Raw genomic sequence first — 26,074 nt, 5'->3', positions numbered from 1 at the left:
GTGTGAAAGTCAATGTTCTTACTTGTACAAGGAGTGTACTAAGAGTGAGACAGTTGAGTGCTTTAACAACTTACATCACCTAGTGGAGCTTTTATTAGCAGGAGCCAAGAACCAAGGTTTTTCCCTAGTGATAGGGTTTCTTTATAAATCTTGTATTGTGCTGTGTCTTCCTTATTCTTCTTCTCTTAAATGTGTTTTGATTCTCAAGTTTGCTTGAAAAGAAGAAAGAATTTACTTAGACCAATTCACCCCCACCCCCTCTTGGTCTAACAATTGGTATCAGAGCCCTTGGTCTGCTATCTTGAGGTTTAATATACCTGCAGCAAAGATCTTATTAATGGAAGAAGGGCTTGATCCAAATATAGCACCTATCTTGGATGGTCCATGCTATGAAGATTGGAAAATTAGATTGGAGGCTTACTTGATGTTCCTATCCTATGATGTATGGAATGCAGCTATCAATGGTGAAAAAGTTCAAGAGTCAGAAGAGTTCTTCAATCATGATCTCAAAGCAAGACAAGTGTTGGTAAGTGGGCTCAATTAACTGGATTTCTTAAAATTCAGACATTGTAAATCATCAAAGGATGTTTGGTACACTCTTAAAGCTATTTATGAACCAAATGAAAACTTTGAAGAACCTGTAGCATCAAATACTTCAACCGATGGTGTGTTCATTCATTTTACCAAAAGCTCAAAACGATGTTTGCACTGAATTGTTCAAGTCTGAACTTTCAGTCATGGTTTCATTATCACTTATAGTATTCAGCATAATGAAGCTCAGATCAAAGGAAAATGAAGGCTGTCAAATGTCTTTGACTGATGAAAGTGAAATTGAGCAAGACTCTGAAGTCAGGGCTGATTATAATCACAATATTGCAGACAATTCCCTTTCTGGTCCACGGTTAAAAAGACAGTACACTGCTATTTTAAATCTGAATCATTCATGTCTCCATCAGGGTTGTGTTATGAAGAAGTTAAGCAAACTCTGGTATCTGAAATGCAAAGACAAGAAATACTACATGAAGAGTAAAATGTCGAAACCATCCATGAGGCTATTCTCAATGAATATGTTTGCATGTATAACTCCTAGGATTTGTAGCTCGAGTATTGAAAGAAATAAGGATGACAATCGTTTACATTATTTGAAGTTCAGGATATAAACTCAAAATCAACACATTGGTGAAGAAAGCTCAAGACTGTCAAAATCTGAAGGTTCACTCTCAAGAAAGTTCTATACTCAGCTCTTTATCAATTCAAGGACTCTCAAGTTTTTAGTTAACAAAAGAGTCTCCCAGCTTGGTCTTAAAAAGTGTTTCAAAACTGACAGTACTATCAGAGTCAAGGCTTCTCAAGATCATTACTCTATTATTCTTAATTGCCAACTTCAAAGTTCCTCAAGACCACCTCCTCTAAGAGACAAGGCCTCGTATGATCATTATTTTATCTTTGGTTGTCAGCTTTAAGTCTCTACAAGGCCACCCCCTCTTAGAGACAAATCTCTTCATATTCTTTAGATATCTCATGCTATTGATTGCTGAGCCTGATGCTTGCTGTAAAGGGTTAAAGTCCAGTGAAGTATGTTCTGAAGCTTCTACATTGTCATTTTAAGTTCAATTCATCACTTTTCATCCACAACAAATATTCAATTGACCTGGTTCAATTTGAAGTTTTTTTTTCAGAAAACCTATAACTGAAGTCTGCTGTAAACTACTTTATAATGTGTCCTTGCTGTACTTTGCCTTCTCCTTGATGTTAATTCATGAACAAGTATAATATGACTATTGAAGACTGAGAAGATCAAGTTTAAGCCAATTGGGAAGTTGTTTCATCATGACAAAGTATCTTCTTGACTTAAAATCTTAATTTCAGACTATTCAGTACTGAAATCAGCTCTGATATTGCACTCCAATTGATGTTTATCTTGACTCCAAGTGTATATGGTAATGCTCTGATCTTAAAGAAATTTAATAGAAGCTGAATTGGACATGTACAATGGTGTTCTCACCTTGTAATCTCTACTAAAAGGCTATACTCAAGAAGCTATTTGACACAAGTGTTCATTGTTGGTCCCTTGAACCTTTTGACTTTCAATGTCAAAAAAGGGGAGAATGTTAAGGTTTTTGTCATTACAATGCAAAATGGGGAGATTGTTGGTCCCTAAGATGCCTATGCCTATCTTGAGGTTTGCCCTTTTAAGGACAAAATGCAAGCTAAAGGCTCAAAGCAATTGGATATTGGAATGTTGATCTATTGGGGTTTGATTAAGGATATACAAGTTGTTACAAGCTCATTTATTCAGCTCATTGCTCACTGAAAAATCAAAGGAAGTCAATGCAGCCCTTGTATGTTGTGAACTCTGTGACAGCACTTATATTCTGCCTACAGCACTTGTTAGGGTCATTTTGGTCTTCATACATATTTCAATATTCATACTTCAATTGTCTGAAAAGCTACATTGTGTATGTGAGCTCAAATATTCAATGTGACAGACCAATTAAAGTTGCAGCAGTGTGCTTTTAATCTTTCTGTCAAAAGGAATCTGCAGGGGTATTTACGTAATTCTGTGTGAAGCTACAAGGTTCTGACATGTGCACAGTGGTCCTAGAGTGAGAGTCTATGGCCAGCTTTACATTTCTTAGAGCTCAAGATCATAAAGGCTTTTCTGGTATAGACATATATATATTGATTTTGTGAGCTGGTATATGCTTTTGAAGATGAGTTGGCAAGGGGTAAAAAGGTCCTATCACCTTTACATTGTCAGAATATCTTTCCTTACGGATTGGAGGATCTCAGCTCAATCCTATCCATTGGTTTTAGGGCTGCATCAATAAGGATTTGTGTATAAAAGCAAAGCTATAGTTGCTGCTAGGTTTAAGGCCTGAAAACACATTCTCTATACTAGAAAAGGAGGCTGTTCATGAGTGAAAAACGTGAAGAGCAATTAAATGAATATCTCTGAGTGTTGATTCATCTATGTAAGCTTATTTTACTCTCAGAATCTGCTGTGTGTTTATGCATTCTTGAATACTCACAATGGAACAGTGCTGCTAAGGCTTGTATGATGTTGTCAAGGCTGCTATGGGAGGTCAAGTTGTGTTCAAGACTCTTGAGGTGCTAAGTGAAGGTTGAAGCAAATCTCATATACCTATTTACAGCTGCTGATATCAGGTATAAACTCAAATACACACTTCTTCATAATTTGGTACCTTAGAGCTTGATTGTTAAGTATTTTGAGTTGAAAAAGCTGCTGTGGTCCATTTCCTTGATCTAATATGCTATAAGTCTAGTGTCAAACATATGGGCATGAGTAACTTGATGATTTGATGCTGTTAAAATTTAATCCATCTCAGAAAAATTGGTAGCTCAAGTTTTAACCCCGAGAACCACACTATACTAAGGCTTTAACCTTGTTTTGCTGAGAGTTGAGTACTGAAAATGAGATATCTTGTTTCAATCACTGTGATTTTTATTTGAACATGAGTATATTGATTATACAAGACTGTGAGAAGCTGAACAAGTGCTAAACAAGTTCAAAATTCCAGAATTGCCCTAAGAATTAAGTTGCTGCTGAACTGAGACTAAACTAACCTGCTGTGCACTGTGATCTTCTGGAATTTTGCATTAAATTGTTTTACCTTGCTTGGTTCTTGAATTTAATATTGTAAGCAAGTGTAAAGTATTATTTGGGAGGTGAGATTGCTGAGGTTTGAACTAAATAGAGAAGCCACATTGACATTGTTGTCTATTGCTGCTAGTTGAAATTATTCTGCAGAAACAGGTTTCTAACAGGTTTTGGGGCTGAATTTGAATTGTCTGATAAAGTGCTTAAACTTTATGCTTTTGTGAGAAGATGAACCAAGGATAAGAGAATATTTTCCAAACCTGAGACCTCATAGAGTACTTATTATACCCTCGGAATAGAGGCATTACAGCAGCACCAGATTAGACCCTGCAGAAACTGAGTTGCTACTGATTTTGTGCTTTATTGACCTTTTCTTGCTATGCTTACCAAAGACACTCTGTGTGCAAGTGTATTGTGATGATTTGTAGCTTTGGGAACCTGCATTTGATCAAGGCTTAGAGGTTTTGACAGAATTGCCCTTGGAAGCTTGGAACCCAGGGTTTTGGGTTCTTCAAGTCTATTATGAACTGAGATTCTTATACTTTGCTCCATTCACTGCTATAACCTATAGAGCAAGTTTACTTTGTGATATCAAGGCTATGAATACATAACAATAGTCAGTGTTGAAGCTACAGGGTGATTTGATAGATTTACCCTTGCCTAGGGTTTTGAAGCCTTATGTGCTAAAATTATTGTTTACTTGCTGTCCATTCTCCAAGATTGATTTGAGCAAGTTAGTTGAGCTTATTCAAGGCTATGGGAACCTAGTGTAAGCTACAAGTGAAGCTGCATTTTGATTTGACTGATCTACCCTTCTTGTTACAGTGAAGTGAAGCTAGGGTTTCTTTTGTTTCATACTTGCTGACACCTTTATTCATTGTTGATCAAGCCATGAAAGTTTACAGTGAAATGAAGTGCATGTGTGCTCATTATTGTTGCTTGTGTGTGTGTAGTGGGAGTGAAAGTCAGTGTCCTAGCTAGTACAAGGTGTGTGGAAAGTGGGGTAGCTAAGTGAGTAACTATTTGCATACAAGTGAAGATGAAGAGCTAGTGTGTGTGTAGTGGGTGTGAAAGTTAATATTCTTACTTGTACAAGGAGTGTACTGAGAGTGAGACAGTTGAGTGTGTAACAACTTACATCACCTAGTGGTGCTTTTATTGGCAGGAGCCAAGAACCAAGGTTTTTCCCTATTGATAGGGTTTCCTTGTAAATCTTGTATTGTGCTGTGTCTTCCTTATTTTTCTTCTTTTAAATGTGTTTTGATTCTCAAGTTTGCTTGAAAAGAAGAAAGAATTTACTTAGACCAATTCACCCCCTCCCTCTCTTGGTCTAACAATTGGTATCAAAGCCCTTGGTCTGCTATCTTGAGGTTTAATATACCTGCAGCAAAGATCTTATTAATGGAAGAAGGGCTTGATCCAAATACAGCACCTATCTTGGATGGCCCATGCTATGAAGATTGGAAAATTAGATTGGAGGCTTACTTGATGTTCCTATCCTATGATGTATGGAATTTAGCTATCAATGGTGAAAAAGTTCAAGAGTCAGAAGAGTTCTTTAATCATGATCTCAAAGCAAGACAAGTGTTGGTAAGTGGGCTCAATCAACTGGATTTCTTAAAAGTCAGACATTGTAAATCATCAAAGGATGTTTGGTACACTCTTGAAGCTATTTATGAACCAAATGAAAACTTTGAAGAACCTGTAGCATCAAATACTTCAAGAGATGTTGTGTTCACTCATTTCACCAAAGCTCAAAACGATGTTTGCACTGAATTGTTCAAGTCTGAACTTTCAGTCATGGTTTCGTTCTCACTTATGGTATTCAGCATAATGAAGCTCAGATCAAAGGAAAATGAAGGCTGTCAAATGTCTTTGACTGATGAAAGTGAAATTGAACAAGACTCTGAAGTTAAGGCTAATTATAATCACAATATTGCAGGCAATTCCCTTTCTGGCCCAAGGTTAAAAAGACAGTACACTACTGTTTTAAATCTGAATCATTCATGTCTGCATCAAGGTTGTGTTATGAAGAAGTTAAGCAAACTCTGGTATCTGAAATGCAAAGACAAGAAATACTACATTAAGAGTAGAATGTTGAAACCATCCTTGAGGCTATTCTCAATGAATATGTTTGCATGTATAACTCCCAGGATCTGTAGTTCGATGCAAAGAGGAAGGGATGAAACCGAGATGAGAGAGAGAGAAAGAAGCTTGGTTCTCGCCGGAGATGGAAGATATAAGTAGGTGCAGCGGCGGCGACGAGAGAGAAAAAGGGGGGTTTTGAGGTTGAGGGTGAGTTGGATCGATCTAAATGATCGATCATGAGAACCCTCGATTTTTAAAAACATTCCCCGATTAGTTCGATCGATCGAACTCAGCTGAGATTAATCGAACTTTCTTTGACAAAGGTTTTTTTTTTTTTTTAAATGAACTGGAAAATTAAAATTAAAAATTAAAATTAAAATTGGAAAATAGAAAATCTTTTTGGTATTTTTGAAAAATAAAATAATAATAAAAAATAAGAAATAAAAATATTTTTGGATTTTTGAAATTTGAAAAGTCAAACTAAAATTAAAATAATGAAATGAAGATTTGTGATCGATCGAATAAAGAGTTCGATCGATCATACAGAGCGCAAAAATATGCAGGATTTTGGTTCAAAAATTTGGTTAAGTGTTGGAACATGAGATCGATCGAACTGGAACGTTGGATCGATCGAATGTCTCTTGATTGATCTGAGAATTAGTTCGAACGATGGGACAGAGAGGTGATTTGGATGCAGGTTCTGCAGGCTCAAAAATATTCTAAGTGTCAACACTCAAGATCGATCGAACGGGATAGTTGGATCGATCGAAGGTCCTATGATCGATCCAACTGAGAACTAAGATCATAGATTTTTCTTGGATCAATAGGACAGAGAGCCTATTTCGATGCAGGCTTGAAAATTTTCTAAGTGTTGGATTCAGATGGAAGTTCGATCGATCGAACTTATGCGGAATGCTAAAAAATGACATGAAAGCTTATGCAATCCTCACCAAAGTTCCTTGAAATGCATATGAACCAAAACCAAGTATCTAGACTTCGCAAGAAATGAAATGAAAGATAAAAATGGGGGAGGAATAGGGTTTTGACACCCTACGAATACCTTTGCTAGTCTTTAACGTCTCTAGCAAGGCATTGGGCTCTTTTAGCCCGGATCAAAGATCTTATAATGCATCCCTTCCTTGTTGGGGTGATGGATGCTTTGAACTCTACCAAACAAATGGTCCTTTGAAGAACTTGTTGGATCAAGCTCAAAAGAGGCTTTTGATCCTTTGTCTATGCCATAAAAACTTTTGGGCTTCTATGCCTTTTCAAAGCAAGAATTTGAAACAACACTTTGAGAATGCAAGGTTGAAGATGATCCTTTGGAAGTTTTGGTTTTACACAAAAGTTCATTTCTTTGACATTGAAGATCATGACACTTTTCTACAACATTGACCTTTCCTTCATATTTGTCAAATGAATTGGGTGTGGGATTAAAGATATTCAACTTCACCTTCATGTGGCCAAATGAAATCTTCATTATCCCCGTCCTACAATTTATGTTGGCATTAGCGGTTGCCAAGAAAGGACGGCCAAGGATAACGGGGAATTTGGCTATTAGGATTGGAAATCGGTTCCGTGTCTACGACAACGAAATCAACGGGAAAGAAGAATTTATCAATCTTAATCAAAACATCTTCAATGACACCTCTAGGCTTTTTAATGGATAGGTCGGCAAGTTGCAAAACTACCGACGTTGGTTTCAATTCACCTAAGCCTAGTTTGATATAAACCAAGTAAGGAAGAAGGTTAACACTTGCTCTTAAGTCAAGAAGCTCCCGATTAATGATATGTTCACCAATGATGCATGATGTAGTGGGTGAACCGGGGTCCTTAAACTTTGGAAGAGTGTTATGTTGCAAAATTGAGCTTACTTGCTCGGTCAAAATCACCTTTTTTGGTGCTTGGCTTTTGTTCTTTCGCTTTTGGGTGCAAAGATCTTTTAAAAACTTGGCATAGCCAGAATTTGCTTTATTGCATCCAAAAGTGGGAGATTAACTTTTACTTGCCCAAACGTTTCCAAAATCTCATTGGTCTTGACTTTTTGCTTTTATTTCGAAATGGACCCTTTCAAGGCGTCCGGAAATGGAGCATTTGGCTCAAAAACATTTTGAGAATTTTCTTTTAAAGCCTCTTCAACACAAGAAGTTTCCAAATTAGGTTTCAATTCAATTTTCAACAAAATTTTCTCAACATCATTTTTCAAAACTTTCTTCAATGGATCATTTTCAAGATCGCTTTTCAAATCACATTTTTCAGCTTTCCCATTTATAAGATCATACACATGCAATGAAGGAGGAATAGAATGTGAAACGGGACGGGTGACAACTTGTGGTTGCACCGGTTCACTCTTTTCATTGGTCATTTCTACTTGATTGTCCACAACTCTACCACTCCGCAAGGTGGTCACCGCATTAACATATTCTTTGGTACACCCCTCCGATGAGGATTGGGTTTCCACAACACATTGTTGCTTAGGCGGGGCATTAATAGCCATCTTTCCATTTTCTCTAGCATTAAGAGTGTTAGCTATTTGCCCTACTTGGGTTTCTAGCTTTGCAATAGATTGAGAGTGAGAATGAAGCAATTGTGTGTTAGCCTCTAAAGTGCCCAAAGCATTTAAAACTTTTTCTTCAAAGGTAGGACTTCTAGTGTTTCCTTGGGAATAAGATTGGTTGGGAAAATGAGAATTAACAAATTGATTCCCTTATGATTGATAAGGTCTATAACCTTGGGATCCTTGGTTTTGAAGTGGAGGTGGAATGTATTTCCCTTGGAAACCGCCTTGGGAAGGGTTTAAGCCTTTTCTTTGGTTTTTCCAAAAGAAATTTGGATGATTCCTCCAACTTGGATTATAATGAGTACTATAAGGATTGTTCCCTTGGTTCACAAAGTTGCATTGACTTGCTCATTAGGTTCACTTTGCACTTGTCCATGAGGACAATGAGAAGTAGAATGAAGAACACTAGAACAAGTCATACATGTTTCATTTGATGCACGATGAGAATGGTTAGGAAAGGAAGATACTTGGTTCGCCGAGTTTTGGTTAATAAAAAATTGATCAAACCTTTGAAACAAAGACTTCATTTCGGCGGCTATTTCATTTGAATGTTTGACTTGATGTAAGCCAACACTCTTCCTACCTTGTGTATTTTAACCATTCTTTGATGACAATGTCTATGCAATGAATTTTCACTCATGCTTTCATAGATATGCCATACGTCATCCTCACGCCTATCAATGTAAAAGCCACCCATAGAAGCATCAACCATGCCTTTATAATTATCCGATAAGCTCTAAAAAAAATATTGAACTAATTGCCATTTGGGCATGTCATGGTGTGGACACTTTCTTAGCAATTCATTGAAGCGTTCCCATGCCTCATGGAATGTCTCCCCATCCCCATGTGTAAATTCTCGAATTGAGGTCCTCATAGCATTGGTCTTAGAAACCGGATAGTACTTCTTCAAAAACTCTTGTTGCATTTATGCCCAAGAAGTGATTGAAAAAGGCCTAAGATTGTTAAACCAATATTTTGCCTTGTCTTTAAGGGTGAATGGAAAAAGTTTAAGCCTTAAGACTTCTTCCGGTGTGTCCGTATATTTTACGGTGGAACATACTTCAAGAAACTTATCCAAATGCTTGTAAGGTTCTTCACTAGGCAGTCCATGAAAGTTAGGAAGCATTTGAATGGTTTGTGCTTTAATTTCATAATGGTGTGCTCGAAATGGTGGCAATTGAATGCATGTAGGTGCATTATATTCATTTGGCACATAATGGTCTCTCAAAGTAAGTGGTGGGTTAGCAACTTGAGGTGCAACATGAACACCTTGATTTTGAATTCCTTAATTGACAATGGGAGGTTGTGGAGCATAGATTGGCCTTGGCATTCCGAATGGAACTTGGCCTTGTTGTTATGGTGGTGGGTGAATGTATAGCCTAGGCATGCCTAATGGTACTTGAATGTTCTCACTGTGCACATTTGGATGAAGGATGCCTTGTTGGTCTATGTGACCAAGGTCCTCAACATGATCATCATTATGGTCATCCATTGATAGGCGGGTTCTATTTGAACTTCCCCTTCCCCTAGGATTTCTAACGATGGATTCGAGATGCAAATCAAAAGGGACAAGAGTTGGTCTCAATGAATGACGACCATGCATGCACAATAACAAATAAGCAAGCACAACAAATGAACAAACACTTTGCCTTCATAACAATACAATTAAACTTCCTCCACAAACACAATTCCCATGTTTGAAACAATAATAATGCAATGACAAGAAAAATGCTTCCACGCGGGCTCACGATTTAACTAAGGAGATTGAGTCAAGAAAGTCTCACAAAGGTCCTATAGCACTTCAACTCCAAATTTAGCTTAGCTTAGCAATTTTTTTTAGAATTTTTAGCTTTTTCCCTTATTTTGCTTTGCTTTGCTTTGCTCCTTAGCTTGGATGCTCCTTTGCTTGGCTTCTTTCCAACAATACACCTAGTCAAGTGAAAACAAACACAATAAGTAACCAAAAAGAAAAGTGAAATCAAAGTAAAGAAAAGACACGATCAAAAGAGTACTAATTCCTAATGAATTATACAAATACGACATTGCATAATCCCCGGCAACGGCGCCAAAAACTGATGGGGTGTGTCGCCGCACCATACGTTTGAGAATGTGCATTAAGGCGAGGGCCAAGTTTTACATTTATAAAGCCACTACTACCTTTACTAAAAATATAGCTAGGGCGAGTAGGGATCATCCCAAGGGATTGGAGTCGTACTTGATGTGAAATTGCAACTAGGGTTAGTAAGTCGAATGATCAAACAAGTGATTGGTTGGTTGTTTAAACTAGAGAGTAACTAAATTAAACTAAGTAAGAATGCAATGCTAAAAAGAGTAAGTAAGGGAGAGAGAGATCTTGAGGTTTAGAGATCACCACAAAGCAATGCATTTCTATATCATTGACAAGTGATTAATGAGGGCAAATAGTGGGTTGCAATAGTGGTGTGTGTGTATTTGGTTGATTCAATAAGCAAGGATGACTAGTTAAGTATATATTATCTAAACATCATGTGAAAGGCACAATATATCTAAGCTATGAAGCATATATTGTCTAAACAACATGTGAAAGGCACAATAAATCAAAACAAGTTATTAATCCTTTCATTAAGCTCACAATCTAAATACAACACAAGGATAGAGACATATGCTAATTGCATTCACAAGCTTGAATCATCAAACAACAAGCATAGATTGTCCTCCCATTTAACACTACACTACAACTACACTACTAGCATGAAAATAAACTAGGGGAGAGGCACAATCCATCAAGAGGTAAGCATGAACCATCAAGAGAATGACAAAAGCATTTATTTAAGTACAATGTTTTGACAATCTCTAAATCTATAGCATCAATACACATAGACATGCATTAATAACACAAAATTTAGAGATAAACACATAAACATCTATTCTAGCAGACATAGACATATGGATAGAATGAAATGACCAATTGGAAGTGAGATCGATCGAACTTAGGCTGGATCGATCCAACTGGCTGAGCTTTTTGGAAAAAGACAAATCCGAGATATTTATGGGAAAAGGACAAAAGTGTTTGGTGGGTGGTACAGCCGTGGATTGGATCAATCATTTGGATAAGGACAAAGGTGTTCGATCGATCGAAGAATAATGTTGGATCGATCGAACTTTTGGACTTAAGTGCTTTGGGTCAAGGCTTGGATCTATCTTGAAGTGCTGAGATCGATCAATGTTCGATCGATCGAACCTTGAACTTAGATCGATCGAACTTTGCCGCTTTCCACTTTTGACTTCATTTGCTTCTTTCTTTCTCCACTTTACTCCCTCCTTCGTTCAATCTCAGAATTGCTTCAATTAAGCTCTTATTTGGCTGAGTTAAGTTATTTTCGGGATAACCGCCTGAAAATGGAAATAATACGAAATCAATCTAAAACGGTAAACTAAGATAGATAAAGGTACTAGAATGCCTAAGCTTAAGGGGTTTAAATACGCACTTTTCAGTGCTCATCACTTATCTAGTTGTACCAACCTACCAACCACTTTGTCATTTTCCTAAAAAAATATCTTTGAAATATCTCATATTTGTTTTTATCCAAAAAGGCACTGCCATTGAGGATCGATCCAACTTCAGTTCGATAGATCTCAGCTATGTTTGATCGATCCAAGTCCAAGGTTCAATCGATCGAACTTCCTCCAGTGCGAAAAAGTTAAATTTCCAACGCATTGAAAGCTGTCTTTATCCAATCATTGGGGAATTTTTTGTGCACGACCCCAGCTCATTTTGTGTGTCACTTGACCTACCTATATATAGAATATGATACACTTTTTGAGAGATATACACTTAGATTTATCTATCACAATAGAGGCTATTCTTAGGGAGGAAGAAAGGAGGAAGAGGCTAGAGACACAAGCTTGGGAGCTCTTCATCAACCAAGGAGTATATTTCTTCCATGGAGTTTGCCCTTGAGGGTTGGAGAAGCATTACCATGAGTTGCTATACATCCTCTTGGGGCTAGAGTTAGCCCCAAACATGCTTTCTACATCTTGATTTTGTGTATTATTGAGGGATTAGTGTTGTAATATATGTTTTGGCACTTATATATATATAGATCTTGTTTATTCAATGATTTATGTGATTTAATGCTTCCAATTGATCATTTAATTCTATCCATATGTTTATGTATGCTAGAATAGATGTTCATGTGTTTGTCTCTATTTCTTATGTTATTGATGCATGTCTATGTGTATTAATGCCATAGATCTAGAGATTGTCAAAACATAGTGCTTAATGGAATGCTCTTGTAATTTTCTTGATGGTTCATGCTCATTTCTTGATGGATTGTGTCTCTCCCATAGCTTAATTAGTTTAATTTTATGTCATTAGCTTAATTGTTGTGTAGTGGTAGTATAGTTGTTAGATAGGAGGACAATCCATGCTTGTTGTTTGATGTTCTATACATTTGAATGCAAGTAGCATATGTCTCTAACCTTGTGGTGTATTTGGCTTATGAGCTTAATGAAAGGATTAATGACTTGCTAGATATATTGTGCTTTTCACATGCTACTTAGACAATATATACTTAATTATTAGATATATTGTGCTTTTCACATGTTGATTAGACAAGATATACTTAATTGGTCACCCTTGCTAATTAAATTAACGAAATGCACACACACACATCAATATTGCAACTCACATTTCCCTCATTAGTCACTTATTAAAGGTGTAGAAAAGTATTGTTTGGTGGTGACCTCTAAACCCCAAGATCTCTCTCGCTTACTTACTCTTTATTGCATTCAATTATTTAGTTTAATTTGCTCTCTAGTTTAATCAACCAACCAACTATTTGTTTGATCACTCGACCTACTAACCCTAATAGTGATTCCACAACCAAATTTGACTCCAATCCCTTAGGACGATCCCTACTCGCCCTAACTATATTTTTAGTGAAGGTAGTAGTGGCTTTTATAAATGTAAAACTTGGCCCTCGCCTTAATGCACACTTTCTAAGCTTGTGGTGTAGCGACCGTTCGACCCACCAAGTTTTTGGCGCCATTGCCGGGGATTAGGCAACGTCGTATTTGTGGAATCAATTAGGAATTAGTACTCTTTTGATCGTGTCTTACTTTGTTTTTATTTTTCTTTTGATTACTTATTGTGTTTGTTCATCTTTGACAAGGAGCATTGAGATAGGATTCAAGTAAAGGAGCATTCAAGCAAAGGAGTGAAGCAAGCAAGGAAAAATGCTAAAAATTTAAAAAAAATTGCTAAGCTAACCTTTAAATTTGGAGTTGAAGTGCTAAAGGACCTTTGTGAGACTTTCTTTACTTAATCCCTTAGTTAAATCGTTGGCCAGTGTGGAGGCTTGTTTTTAAATTCTTAGATAAATCGTGAGCCCGCGTGGAGGCATTCTTAATTGGTCTTTGCATCATTGTTGTTAAAGCATAGGAGTATGGGTTAAGTGTTTATGGAGGAAGTTTCATTGAATTGTTGTGAAGTCGAAGTGTTTGTTCATTCATTGTGTTTGTGTGCTTTACATTGTGCATGCATGGTCGTAGATCACTAAGACCAACTCTTGTCCCTCTTAATTTGCATCTTGAATCTGTAGTTAGAAATCCTAGGGGAAGAGGAAGTTCTAGTTCTACCCAATCCCTTACATCAATGGAAGGCCATAATGAAGAGCATATAGAGGACCTTGGTCACATAGACCAACAAGGTATCCTCCATCCAAATATGCATCATGAGAACATTCAAGTACCATTAGACATGCCTAGGCCATTCATTCACCAACCACAACAACAACAAGGTCAAGTTCCATTTGGAATGCCAAGGCCAATGTACACTCCACCACCACCCATCATTCAAGGAAATCAAAATCAAGGTGCCCATTTGCACCTCAAATTGCTAATCCTCCACTTGCTTTAAGAGATCACTATGTGCCTAATGAATATAATGCACCCACATGCATTCAATTGCCACCATTTAGAGCACATCACTATGAAATTAAGCCACAAACCATTCAAATGCTTCCTAACTATCATAGACTTCCAAGTGAAGAACCTTACAAGCATTTGGAGGAGTTTCAAGAAGTATGTTTCACTGTAAAATATACGGACATGCCGGAAGAGGTCTTAAGACTCAAACTTTTTCCATTCACCTTAAAAGACAAGGCAAAATATTGGTTTAACAATCTTAGGCCTTTTTCAATCACTTCTTGGGTAGAAATGCAACAAGAGTTCTTAAAGAAGTACTATCCGGTTTCTAAGACCAATGCTATGAGAACTTCCATTAGAGAATTTACACATGGGGATGGAGAAACGTTTCATGAGGCATGGGAACGCTTTAATGAATTGCTTAGGAAGTGTCCATATCATGACATGCCCAAATGGCAATTAGTTTAATATTTCTTTGAGAGCTTATCAGACAATTACAAAGGCATGGTTGATGCTTCCATGGGTGGCTCTTATATTGATAGGCATAAGGATGATGTGTGGCGTCTTTATGAGAGCATGAGTGAAAATTCTTTGCATAGAACATTATCATCTAAGAATGGTAGAAATTCACAAGGTTGGAAGAGTGTTGGCTTACATCAAGTCGACCACTCAAATGAAATAGCCGCTGAAATGAAGTCTTTATCTTAAAGGTTTGATCAATTTTTGATTAACCAAAACTCGGCGAACCAAGTATCTTCCTTCCCTAACCATTCTCATCGTGCATCAAATGAAACATGTATAACTTGTTCTAGTGTTCTTCATTCTACTTCTCATTGTCCTCACAGACAAGTGCAAAATAAACCTAATGAACAAGTCAATGCAGCTTTTGTGAACCAAGGGAACAATCCTTATGGTACTCGTTATAATCCAAGTTGGAGAAATCATCCGAACTTCTCTTGGAAAAACCAAGGAGAGGGCTCAAACCCTTCCCAAGGCAGTTTTCAAGGGAAGTACATTCCACCTCCACTTTAAAACCAAGGATCCCAAGGTTATAGACCTTATCAATCACAAGGGAATCAATTTGCTAACTCTTATTTTCCCAACCAATCTTATTCCCAAGGAAACGCTAGAAGTCCCGCCTTTGAAGAAAAAGTTTTGAATGTTTTGGGCACTCTTGAGGCAAACACACAATTGCTTCATTCCCACTCTCAATCTATTGTGAAGCTAGAAACCCAAGTAGGGCAAATAGGAAGCACTCTTAATACAAGAGAGAAGGGAAAGATGCCTATGAATGCCCCACCTAAGCAACCATGTGTTGTGGAAACCCATTTCTCATCGGAAGGCCACACCATTGAGCATGTTAATGCGGTGACTACCTTGCGGAGTGGTAGGATTATGGACAATCAAGTTGAAATGTCCAATGAAGAGAGTGAACCAGTGCAACCTCAAGTTATCACCCGTCCCGTTTCACATCCCATTCCTCCTTCGTTACATATACATGATCTTGTGAATGAGAAAGCTTCAAAATGTGATTTGAAGAATGATTTTGAAATGATTTGAAGAAAGATTTGCCGAAAAATGAATTTGAAAAGGTTTTGTTGAAAAATGATTTGAAACTAAGTGATTTGAAAAATTCTTGTATTGAAGAGTTTTCAAAAGAAATGCTGAAAAAGTGTTTGAGCCAAAAGCTCCATTTCCGGATGCCTTAAAAGGATCCATCTCAAAAGACAAGCAAAAGGTAAAAACCAATGAAATTATGGAAATGTTTAGGCAAGTGAAAGTCAATCTTCCACTTTTGGATGCAATCAAGCAAATTCCAGCTTATGCCAAATTCTTGAAAGACTTGTGCCCCCAGAAAAGGAAGAACAAGAGCCAAGCACCAAGAAAAGTGGTTTTAACTGAGCAAGTGAGCTCAATTTTGCAACATAACACTTTACCAAAGTTTAAGGACCCCGGATCACCTACCACATCATACATCATTGGTGATCGTATCATTAATCAGGCGCTTCTTAACTTAGGAGCAAGTGTTAACCTTCTTTCATACTCGGTTTATGTCCAATTGGGCCCAGGTGAATTGAAACCGATGTCGGTAGTTTTACAACTTGCCGACCGATCCATTAAGAAGCCTAGGGATATGATCGAGGATGTATTGATTAAAATTGATAAATTTTTCTTCCCCGTTAATTTCGTTGTCATTGACACGGAACCGGTCCCCAATCCTAAAAGCCAAATTCCCGTTATCCTTAGCCATCCTTTTTTAGTAACCGCTAATGCCAACATTAATTGTAGGACAGGGATAATGAAGGTCTCATTTGGCCACATGAAGGTGAAGTTGAATATCTTCAACCCCACACCCAACTCATTTGACAAATATGAAGGAGAGGATAATGTTGTAGATAAATGTCATGATCTTCAATGTCAAACAAGTGAACTTTTGTGTAAGACCAAAACTTCATAGGGATCATCTTCAACCTTGCATTCTCAAAGTGTTGTTTCAAATTCTTGCTTTGAAAGGGCATGGAAGTCCAAAGATTATGATTGCATTGACAAGGGATCAAAAGTTTCTTTTGAGCTTAATCCAACAAGTTCTTCAAAGAACCATTTGTTAGGTGGAGTTCAAAGCATCTATCACCCCAACAAGGAGGGGATGCATTACAAGATTTTTGATCCGGGCTAAAAGAGCCCAATGTCTTGCTAGAGATGTTAAAGACTAGCACGACATTTCGTAGGGTGTCAAAACCCTATTCCTCCCTCATTTCTATCTTTAATTTCATTTCTTGCGAAGTCTAGATACTTGTTTTTGGTTCATATGCATTGCTAGGAACTGTGTTAGGATTGCATGAGCTTTCATGTTGGAGTTGAGCATTTTGCATAAGTTCGATCGATCTCAAATGAGAATTTGATCAATCGAACTTCTACCTGCATCCAACCCTTAGAAAAATTTTTGACCTGCATCAACCTGCATCCAAATCACCTCTCTGTCCCATCGTTCGAACTTATTCTCAGATCGATCAGAAGACCTTAGATCAATCCAACTTCAAAGTTCGATCGATTTTGAGTTCCAACACTTAGCCAAATTTTTAAACCAAAAACCGGCATATTTTTGCTCTCTGTCTGATCGATCTGAACAAATTGATCTCTGTTTTCATCTCACCATCTTTGATTTTGTTTAACTTTTTAATTTTCAAAAATTTTAAAATATTTTTATTTTATTTTATTTTCCAAAAATACCAAAAAGATTTTCTTTTATTTTCTTTTAGTTACTTAATTTTTCAAAAAAAAAAGTAGAGATTTTACTTTATTTATTTCAAAAATCCAAAAAGATTTTATTCTCTTTTATTTTATTTTTATTGTTATTTTTCAAAAATCCAAAGATATTTTCTTGTTTTTAATTTTTAATTTTAGTTTTTAATTTTTCAAAAATTTCAAAAATTCCAAAAATACTTGGAAGAGAGATCATCACAGTTCGATCGGTTTGAAATCTCAGTTCGATTGATCGAACTGTTCAGAAAAGTTTTTTAAAAAATAGAACCTAAGGGTCTCAAGATCGATTCATTAGATCAATCCAACCCTCTTCCAAACCCTCATTCCCGTCGCCACTGTGCACCCATCTTCATCATCATCTCCGGCGAATCTCCGGTGAGATCCAGTGAGCTTCGACTCTCTCTCTCTTCTCTCGCCTCTCGGATCTGAGTTTGCATCACCCCCCCTTCGCATCTCATCTTCTCTCCTTGATTTTGGGTGAGATCCGAGAACCACTTTGTGATTTAAGCTTCTATTTTATGTATTTGTACTTTACATGCTAGATCTAACATATTTTGATGATGAAATCCACCATTGATGAAGCTTGAAACATTGTGTATATATATGTATATATGTGTATATATGTTGTGTATATATTTGTGTGTTTTGATTTGTTTTGTGGGAGTATGGGTCTAGTCCAGTGACTAGGATTGAGGAATTGTTGTGTTGATGGACCCACGACACTATTCGTGAAGGCCCCGTGCCATCCACGTCAAAGATCTGTGACCTTTCAATTTTCATCTTCGCACAGTTCGATCGATCAAACTTATTTCTCAGATCGATCTTGAGAGATCGATCGAACTCAGTTTTTCAATTTCTCAGATCGATCGAAGTTTTGAGATCGATCTCACAATTTTTTTGTGATCGATCGAACTTCACATATTTTATACACACATTCCATGCATCTTATCTTGTGTCTATGCTATCTCATTCATGCCCAATGCCTGTGATTTTCCACATTTGATGCATTTTACACTTATACTGCTTAGCATGTTCACCTCCTATCACTTGTATAGATTTATGTCATATATGTTTTGTCTATCTTATTTGATATGCCTGTTTCTTTTTTGTGCTTGCAATTCTTTATTCTGGCACTAACTCCCCTTGCAGGATTTTAATTATTTTCAGGCCATGCTTAAGCGCAAGACTATAGCCCGTGGTCACTATCACCGCCGGGGCAGGCACACTTTCGATGCCGAGGCCGGTCCTTCTCATGCACAGGACCTTGCACAGGAGGAGCCATTAGAGCCTACTCCACCTCAGTCACCTTCTCATGAGGCTGAGGTTGATCATATTCCATCTACTTCTGAGGCTCAGCCTGCATTTATGCCATCTCCATCTCCATCACAGGATGAGGCTGAGGCTGACCATTCACCATTACCATCTCCACCACACCAACCACCTCAGCCAGCTTGAGAGTGTAACAGGCCCAGGCCTAGATATGCACAGATGACAGTGGCCCATGAGTCAGTTTTCGACACAGATTTCTTCTCCAGATTGGTGCTGACTCGATCAGCTTCTGATGATATTATCCGGAGGGGCCTTGCAGCTATTCTTGCCCCAGTTACTGAGCCAGTCTACCCGCGGCTAGTATGGATGTTCTTCCATAACCTCCGACCATCCCCGCGTACCAAGGCAGAGCTGGTCACTACCATAGATGACCATCAGATTTCTATTACTGTGGACACACTAGCCAGATCATACCATTGTCTACACTGATGCCCTCTGGAGCTACAGGAGCTTTATCCGAGGCTATATAAGCCTTCTTATGCCGACATGGCAGTTTTCTTGACAGGTCACCATGCCGATGGCGAGACTTTTGCCACCTGCACTTATCTTCTAGATGACCTATGGTTCTTTGATTCCGTTCTCTTTCGGAACATATGTATGGCCGGGCACAAGATTCAGCAGTGAGGAGACTTTCTGACAGCCCTCTACGCATTTTATATAGGCCACTGGGTATCTATCCCCGCGCTCATCTAGAGCGTGATGAGGAAGCTCTACGATAAGCATATCAGCACGGAGAAGCCCAGAAGGGCTAAGTCTCTCCCATTTGGCCACCTCAGCACCCAGATACTGATTGACCAGCGCTAGCCTTTCCATCCTCGGGAGCACCCTGAGAGAGGTTCCTGTCACTTCTTGAAGAAGGACTGGGACAAGAGCTATAATGCTATTATTACCCGATTATAGGAGGCTGCAGCTCAGGCGGTAGATGACTTAGATTTAGACGATTTAGAGGCTGAGGAGCCCGCAGCAGCAGCAGACCCGACAGCGGACGATGAACCAATTGATCCGGTTGTCGAGCGTATGGACATTGATTTAGAGCGACCTGCAGATGACCCGGAGCAGCACACTCCAGCTGGGTCTCCAGTACACGAGGAGGAACAGACTCAGGATCTTTCTTCTGATTCATCCGTACCTGAGGCTCCTAGTTAGACCCCCGACTTTGGAGAGCGTCTTCAGGCTCTTGAGGATGCAGTGGTTGCTATTAGAGCTGATACTGCTGCCATTCGAGCTGATGCTGTGGCCCACCGAGCTGATTTTGCTACATTCCGCACGGATGTCATGACTGCACTCTGAGACTTATCTTACGATATCCGCGGAGCTCGCCCTGCTCGTCCTGCCTCGTGCACCTGAGATTCCCAGTCTCTTCTATCTTTTCATACTACACCTTTGTGATCTATACTTCATTTTTGTAACTGTATATTGTTTGCAGCTGGATATGTCGGCTTTGCTCTTTTGATGTACTCTATACTTTATTTTTTATATATATACTTTTGTTATGGATGTCATTTATCATATTCTTATATCTGTCTATTTGACTCCATCAGGTGCATCACAGTGACTACAATGAGAGAGAATGCTACACAATTTTTAGGACCACCCTTATATCTCTCTCCCTACTATCCCATTTACACTTGCATGTCCATTATGCACTGATTATCCCTTTTGTTATCTGATGAATTTATCCGAGTGCCAAATTTCAGGACCACAGTTAATCCCAAGTTTGGGGGGGCCATGCCACCCACTTTGGATACTTCAGTCCCAGCCATTCTTTGCCTTAATTGCACCGGTATACTCTTTCCTTTTATTCTCTTTGCACATTAAGGACACTGTGCCATTTAAGTTTGGGGGTAATGGTGTATGTTACAATGTTTGCTTTTAAATTCAAAATTTTGACCATGACTTGTGTATTTGAGAGATTTTTCTTATGATTGGTCCATATTAGCAATGATTTTGAGAGGACTATATTGCTTAGAATTTAAAAATTGCTTGACTTGAGAGTCCAATACTCCTTGTATGCCTTGCAGATGCCATTTAGGAGTAAATTTTTCAAAAGATTGATATCTTGCTTGCACTTGTGATCCACATCATCTTGATTTTGTGATTGTTTTGAGATTCACTCTAGTATTCTACACTAGTACAGGCGCACACTAGCATTCATTTGTGGGGTACATGCTTTGTTGACTATTGAATTGGTTATATCCCAATTGAGCTAGTAGTGCATTAAAAGCTTTCATTCTTGATAAAGGTGGATAACAACCCCTTTTCATTAAGTAGTCGGGATTCTAGCCTCATCAACCACTGAACTTCTCGTGCCGAAAGCTGGAGGGCCCGAACTCTAGGTTAATAATTAACTTGAAAAAAAGAAAAAAAAAAAAAAAGAAAAAGAAAAGTTGCAAAAGCAATAAAAAAAAGTGAGGACTTCTCCCAAAAGTGAGAAGTGGGCCCTAAAGCCATCTGGTTTGGGAGTCATTGACTTAACACTAGACCTCATGAATCGCTAGAAAGCTTAATAGATCAACACATTGCACCATGCTTCCATCTTTAATCCTATAAAAAAAAATAAAAAAAATAAAAAATAAAAAAAAAAATAAAAATTGAGTGAAAAGAATAAGCGCACCTAGAATAATAAAGCTTTAATAAAAGGTCCACTTTTTGTCTAGATGATCGGTACTAGATTAGTGCGCTAGTTTGAGGGTAAGGATGTGATTAATTCTTTAGTTGGCTTAGATAGCAACATATTTGATGCCGGTCCACTCAAAAAGAATTCTAGAGTTGTTTTGATTTACATGATCATTTTTTTGATGTGTGGAGGACCATACTTGCTTGCTTGATGTTGAGATTTTGGGAGATTGCTTAGAAATGTTTGAAAAATTACATACTTGAGGTAGTTTTCTCTCAATGCTTGTTTGCAATATTGGTGTCTCTTTTGAAAGAATGAGATTAATGTTTGTGGGTATCATTCTAGAAACCCTCATGAGACTTCACTCGTCCACTAGGGGTAACCTAGGGGTTTAAAAGGCTTGTTGCATATGCTAAGTGCAATCGTGTTCCCTACGAAAGTGGCGTTATCCATTTATTGTTTTCTAGTTCATAGTTGTATAGTTATTCATTTCATTCCTTTACTTTCTAGTTCATTGCTAGGGATTAGCAATATTTAAGTTTGGGGGTGTGATGAGCGCTGAAACGTGCGTATTTAAACCCCTTAAGCTTAGGTATCTAGTATCTTTATCTATCTTACTTTACCATTTTAGATTGATTTCGTGTTATTTCCATTTTCAGGCACTTATCCCGAAAATAAGCTAACTCAGCCAAATAAGAGCAAAAATGAAGCAATTTTGGGATGAATCAAATAAAGGAGCCAAGTGGAAGCAAAAGGAAGAAAAAGGTGGAATTCAATATCTTCGATCGATCTCAGATCAAAGTTCAATCAATCCAACATGATCGATCTCAGCACTTCAAGATGGATCAGAGCCATGATGACATTTTCAGAGATCTCAAAAGTTTGATCGATCTAACATCATTCTTCAATCGATCAAACTACCTTGTCCTTATCCAAATGATTGATCTTATCTAGTTGTACAACCCTACCAACCACTTTGTCCTTTTCCTAAAAATATCTTCGAAATATCTCAGATTTGTTTTTATCCAAAAAGGCACCGCCATTGAGGATCGATCCAACTTCAGTTCGATAGATCTCAGCTATGTTTGATCGATCCAAGTCCAAGGTTCGATCGATCGAACTTCCTCCAGTGTGAAAAAGTTAAATTTCCAGCTCATTGAAAGCTGTCTTTATCCAATCATTGGGGAATATTTTGTGCACGACCCCAGTTGATTTTATGTGTCACTTAACCTACTTATATATAGAATATGATACACTTTTTGAGAGATATACACTTAGATTGATCTATCACAATAGAGGCTATTCTTAGGGAGGAAGAAAGAAAGAGGAGGCTAGAGACACAAGCTTGGGAGCTCTTCATCAATCAAGGAGTAGATTTCTTCCATGGAGTTTGCCTTTGAGGGTTGGAGAAGCATTACCATGAGTGGCTAGACATCCTCTTGGGGCTAGAGTTAGCCCCAAACATGCTTTCTAAATCTTGATTTTGTGTATTATTGAGGGATTAGTGTTGTAATACATGTTTTGGCACTTATATATATATAGATCTTGTTTATTCAATGATTTATGTGGTTTAATGCTTCCAATTGATCATTTCATTCTATCCATATGTCTATGTATGCTATAATAGATGTTCATGTGTTTATCTCTATTTCTTGTGTTATTGATGCATGTCTATGTGTATTAATGCCATAGATCTAGAGATTGTCAAAACATAGTGCTTAATGGAATGCTCTTGTAATTTTCTTGATGGTTCATGCTCATTTCTTGATGGATTATGCCTCTCCCTTAGCTTAATTAGTTTAATTTCATGTCATTAGCTTAATTGTAGTGTTGTGGTAGTATAGTTGTTAGATGGGAGGACAATCCATGCTTGTTGTTTGATGTTCCGTACATTTGAATGCAAATAGCATATGTCTCTAACCTTGTGGTGTATTTGGCTTGTGAGCTTAATGAAATGATTAATGACTTGCTAGATATATTGTGCTTTTCACATGCTACTTAGACAATATATACTTAATTGTTAGATATATTGTGCTTTTCACATGTTGATTAGACAATATATATTTAATTGGTCACCCTTGCTAATTAAATCAACCAAACACACACACACATTAATATTGCAACACACATTTCCGTCATTAGTCACTTGTTAAGGGTGTAGAAAAGTATTGTTTGGTGGTGACCTCTAAACCCCAAGATCTCTCTCTCTTACTTACTCTTTATTGCATTCAATTATTTAGTTTAATTTGCTCTCTAGTTTAATCAACCAACCAACTATTTGTTTGATCACTCGACCTACTAACCCTAATAGTGATTCCATAACCAAATTCGACTCCAATCCCTTGGGACGATCCCTACTCGCCCTAACTATATTTTTAGTGAAGGTAGTAGTGGCTTTTATAAATGTAAAACTTGGCCCTCGCCTTAATGCACACTCTTAAGCTTATGGTGGAATGACCACCAAGGTTGTTCGTGTTGAGTAAAGATAGTCATTCACTCTTCCAACTATACGTAGGATTCTCCTTCATATTTTAGTTATTGGATTTATTTCATTTCAGTTATTTCAGTTTGGATTTGTGTAGGGGTCCACACGATGGATTCCCGAGTTGTAATGGTATCAGTGGATTGAATAGGTTATTTTGGAGGATTATTTAGTTATTAAATTTGAGGATTTATTATTTAGTTCTTGTAATGACCCGGTCATTTTCTTTCCTTTTCTTTTTTTTCAGTAATTTCTTTTTTCGTCTTTTCCCTATTTTGTCCTTTTCTCGTTTTTTATTTTTACTTGCATAACCTCACTTTTTGTGCTCGGATTTGATTCTGGCTCTGCATACATGCATGATATCTACATTTTTACTTTTGTAGAAAAGCGTGTTAAATGTTTACTTTTCTTATAAAGGGCATAAATGCATCACTTTTGGTAATTATTCATAACTTGAGGGGTTTTTGGGTAATTATGCAAAGTAATTATTTTTTGTCTTAGGGACCATTTTGTAATTTAATTTAGAAGATATTTTCAAAAAGGTCTTTTTTGCAATTTCCGAAAAATGTGACAAATGTCATATTTCTAAGGTGCCACTTGTTGACATTGTAGAGGAACCACTTGGAGGCTTAATCTATTGACACATGGAGGGTGGAGATTCACCCATTTGTTGGCCTAGGATAGGAGCACTTGTTGGCATAGATGGTTGACAACTGTAGGCTTGATATTTAATCTAGGAAGCTTACTTAGATTCATGACAAGTGTAGGACTCGCCTTTAGTCTTGCAAGTGTGTGTGTGTGAGAGGTAGTGTAAGAGCACCTAGTGAGTGGAGAATCCCACCACTTTAACTTAGGGTTTCATCTCATTTTACTCATTTCATCTCTTTCCTCTCAAGAACCCTAACTTGGCCACCATTGGAGTAAAGATTGATCCAAGGTTTTAAGCTTCATTTTGGTGCCCTTCCACTCACCTTAGACCTATAAGCTTGGGATACTCTATATTCCACTCACTCTCCTCTATAAAACCTTAGCTTGGTTTCCCATTTAGAGCTTGGTTGCTTTGGTTTATAGAGATACAATTCTCTATTGAGGTAGGGGGTATTATAATTTATTTTTCAAGTGATTTAATTGTTCTTATAGTGATATCCAAGTTATATGCATGTCTTATATTGAAATAAGAAATAAATGATTAATTTTAGCTTGTATATAATTCACTGTAGACTAGATAAATGTCATGGCCATGACTTGATCTTTGTTGTATATTAATTTGGCATGATTTAAATGAGCTTTTAAATCTAGAGGATTAATTGATTTAAATTCTAATTAATTGTACCATGCTTATATTTCATTTGCGACTTGATATAAAGCATGGCCATGAATTACTCTTTGTCATATATTAAATTGGAATCATTTGGACAACTCTTGAAATCTAGAGAAATTACTTAGTTGGTCTACTTAATTTCCACCCTGTTAATCTAATGATTTAGTCATGTAATCCATAGAACTCATTGTGTTTTATTACATATCATGACTTGTTGCTTTACTTGTTGATTTTGGAAACTTGGGATATTATCAAGAACTTGACATGGCTAGGACTTGGTTCTAGTACGGGAGATAGAGAGCTCCCTAAACTATAGTGCGCACTAGGGAGAGGTACCCATAGGTTAATAGCCCTAAAGTGATCTTAAGAGTATGGTTTTAGTCCGGGCGATATCTAAGTATCCACTTTAGCTTGATTTCACGCTTTAATTTTTAAACCTGATAACCTTGTGATATTGCATCTCATTGTGCTATGTTAAAAGTTCCAATGTTATTTAATAGCATGGACTAAATTTTAGTGAATTGTAAATCTTGTAATAATTTGAACTTATGCATGCTTATTCCCTACGAGTAAACTTATTTACTCACCCCGAAGTTACTGGGTGTTTTTCAGGTAAAGAAGCATCATTGTGGGATGCACAACACTCTTAGACTTGCTAGATTTCTTGGAGTATTTTGGTGACATTGAATATGAACTTGTTAGCATATCATGATCCTTTTTGGTGTATTGTATAAAGACTTGTATTTATTGTCTAAGCTATGTAATGTGCACTTAAGTGCACCTTTTGATACTTTTAGATGTGTATGTAATGAGGCCAAGGGCCAAAGACACTGATATGCCATGTATGATACCTTATTTTCATAGTTTGTTTATGGAACTCATGA

At 37.5% G+C, this 26,074-nt stretch overlaps 1 pseudogene; it reads left to right on the top strand.

Annotated features, from left to right (window-relative positions):
- The first annotated feature begins 9,040 nt into the window (after nt 1–9,040).
- LOC132302043 (small nucleolar RNA R71) lies at nt 9,041–9,139 on the top strand (annotated as a pseudogene).
- The last annotated feature ends 16,935 nt before the right edge of the window (nt 9,140–26,074 follow it).

Source organism: Cornus florida, unplaced genomic scaffold, assembly GCF_030987335.1.
Source record: "Cornus florida cultivar Cherokee Brave unplaced genomic scaffold, ASM3098733v1 CherokeeBrave_3.0.0_Hap2_Chr03, whole genome shotgun sequence".
Taxonomy (NCBI): domain Eukaryota; kingdom Viridiplantae; phylum Streptophyta; class Magnoliopsida; order Cornales; family Cornaceae; genus Cornus; species Cornus florida.
Note: the sequence above shows the minus strand (reverse complement) of the source record. Positions and strands in the feature narration are given on the sequence as shown.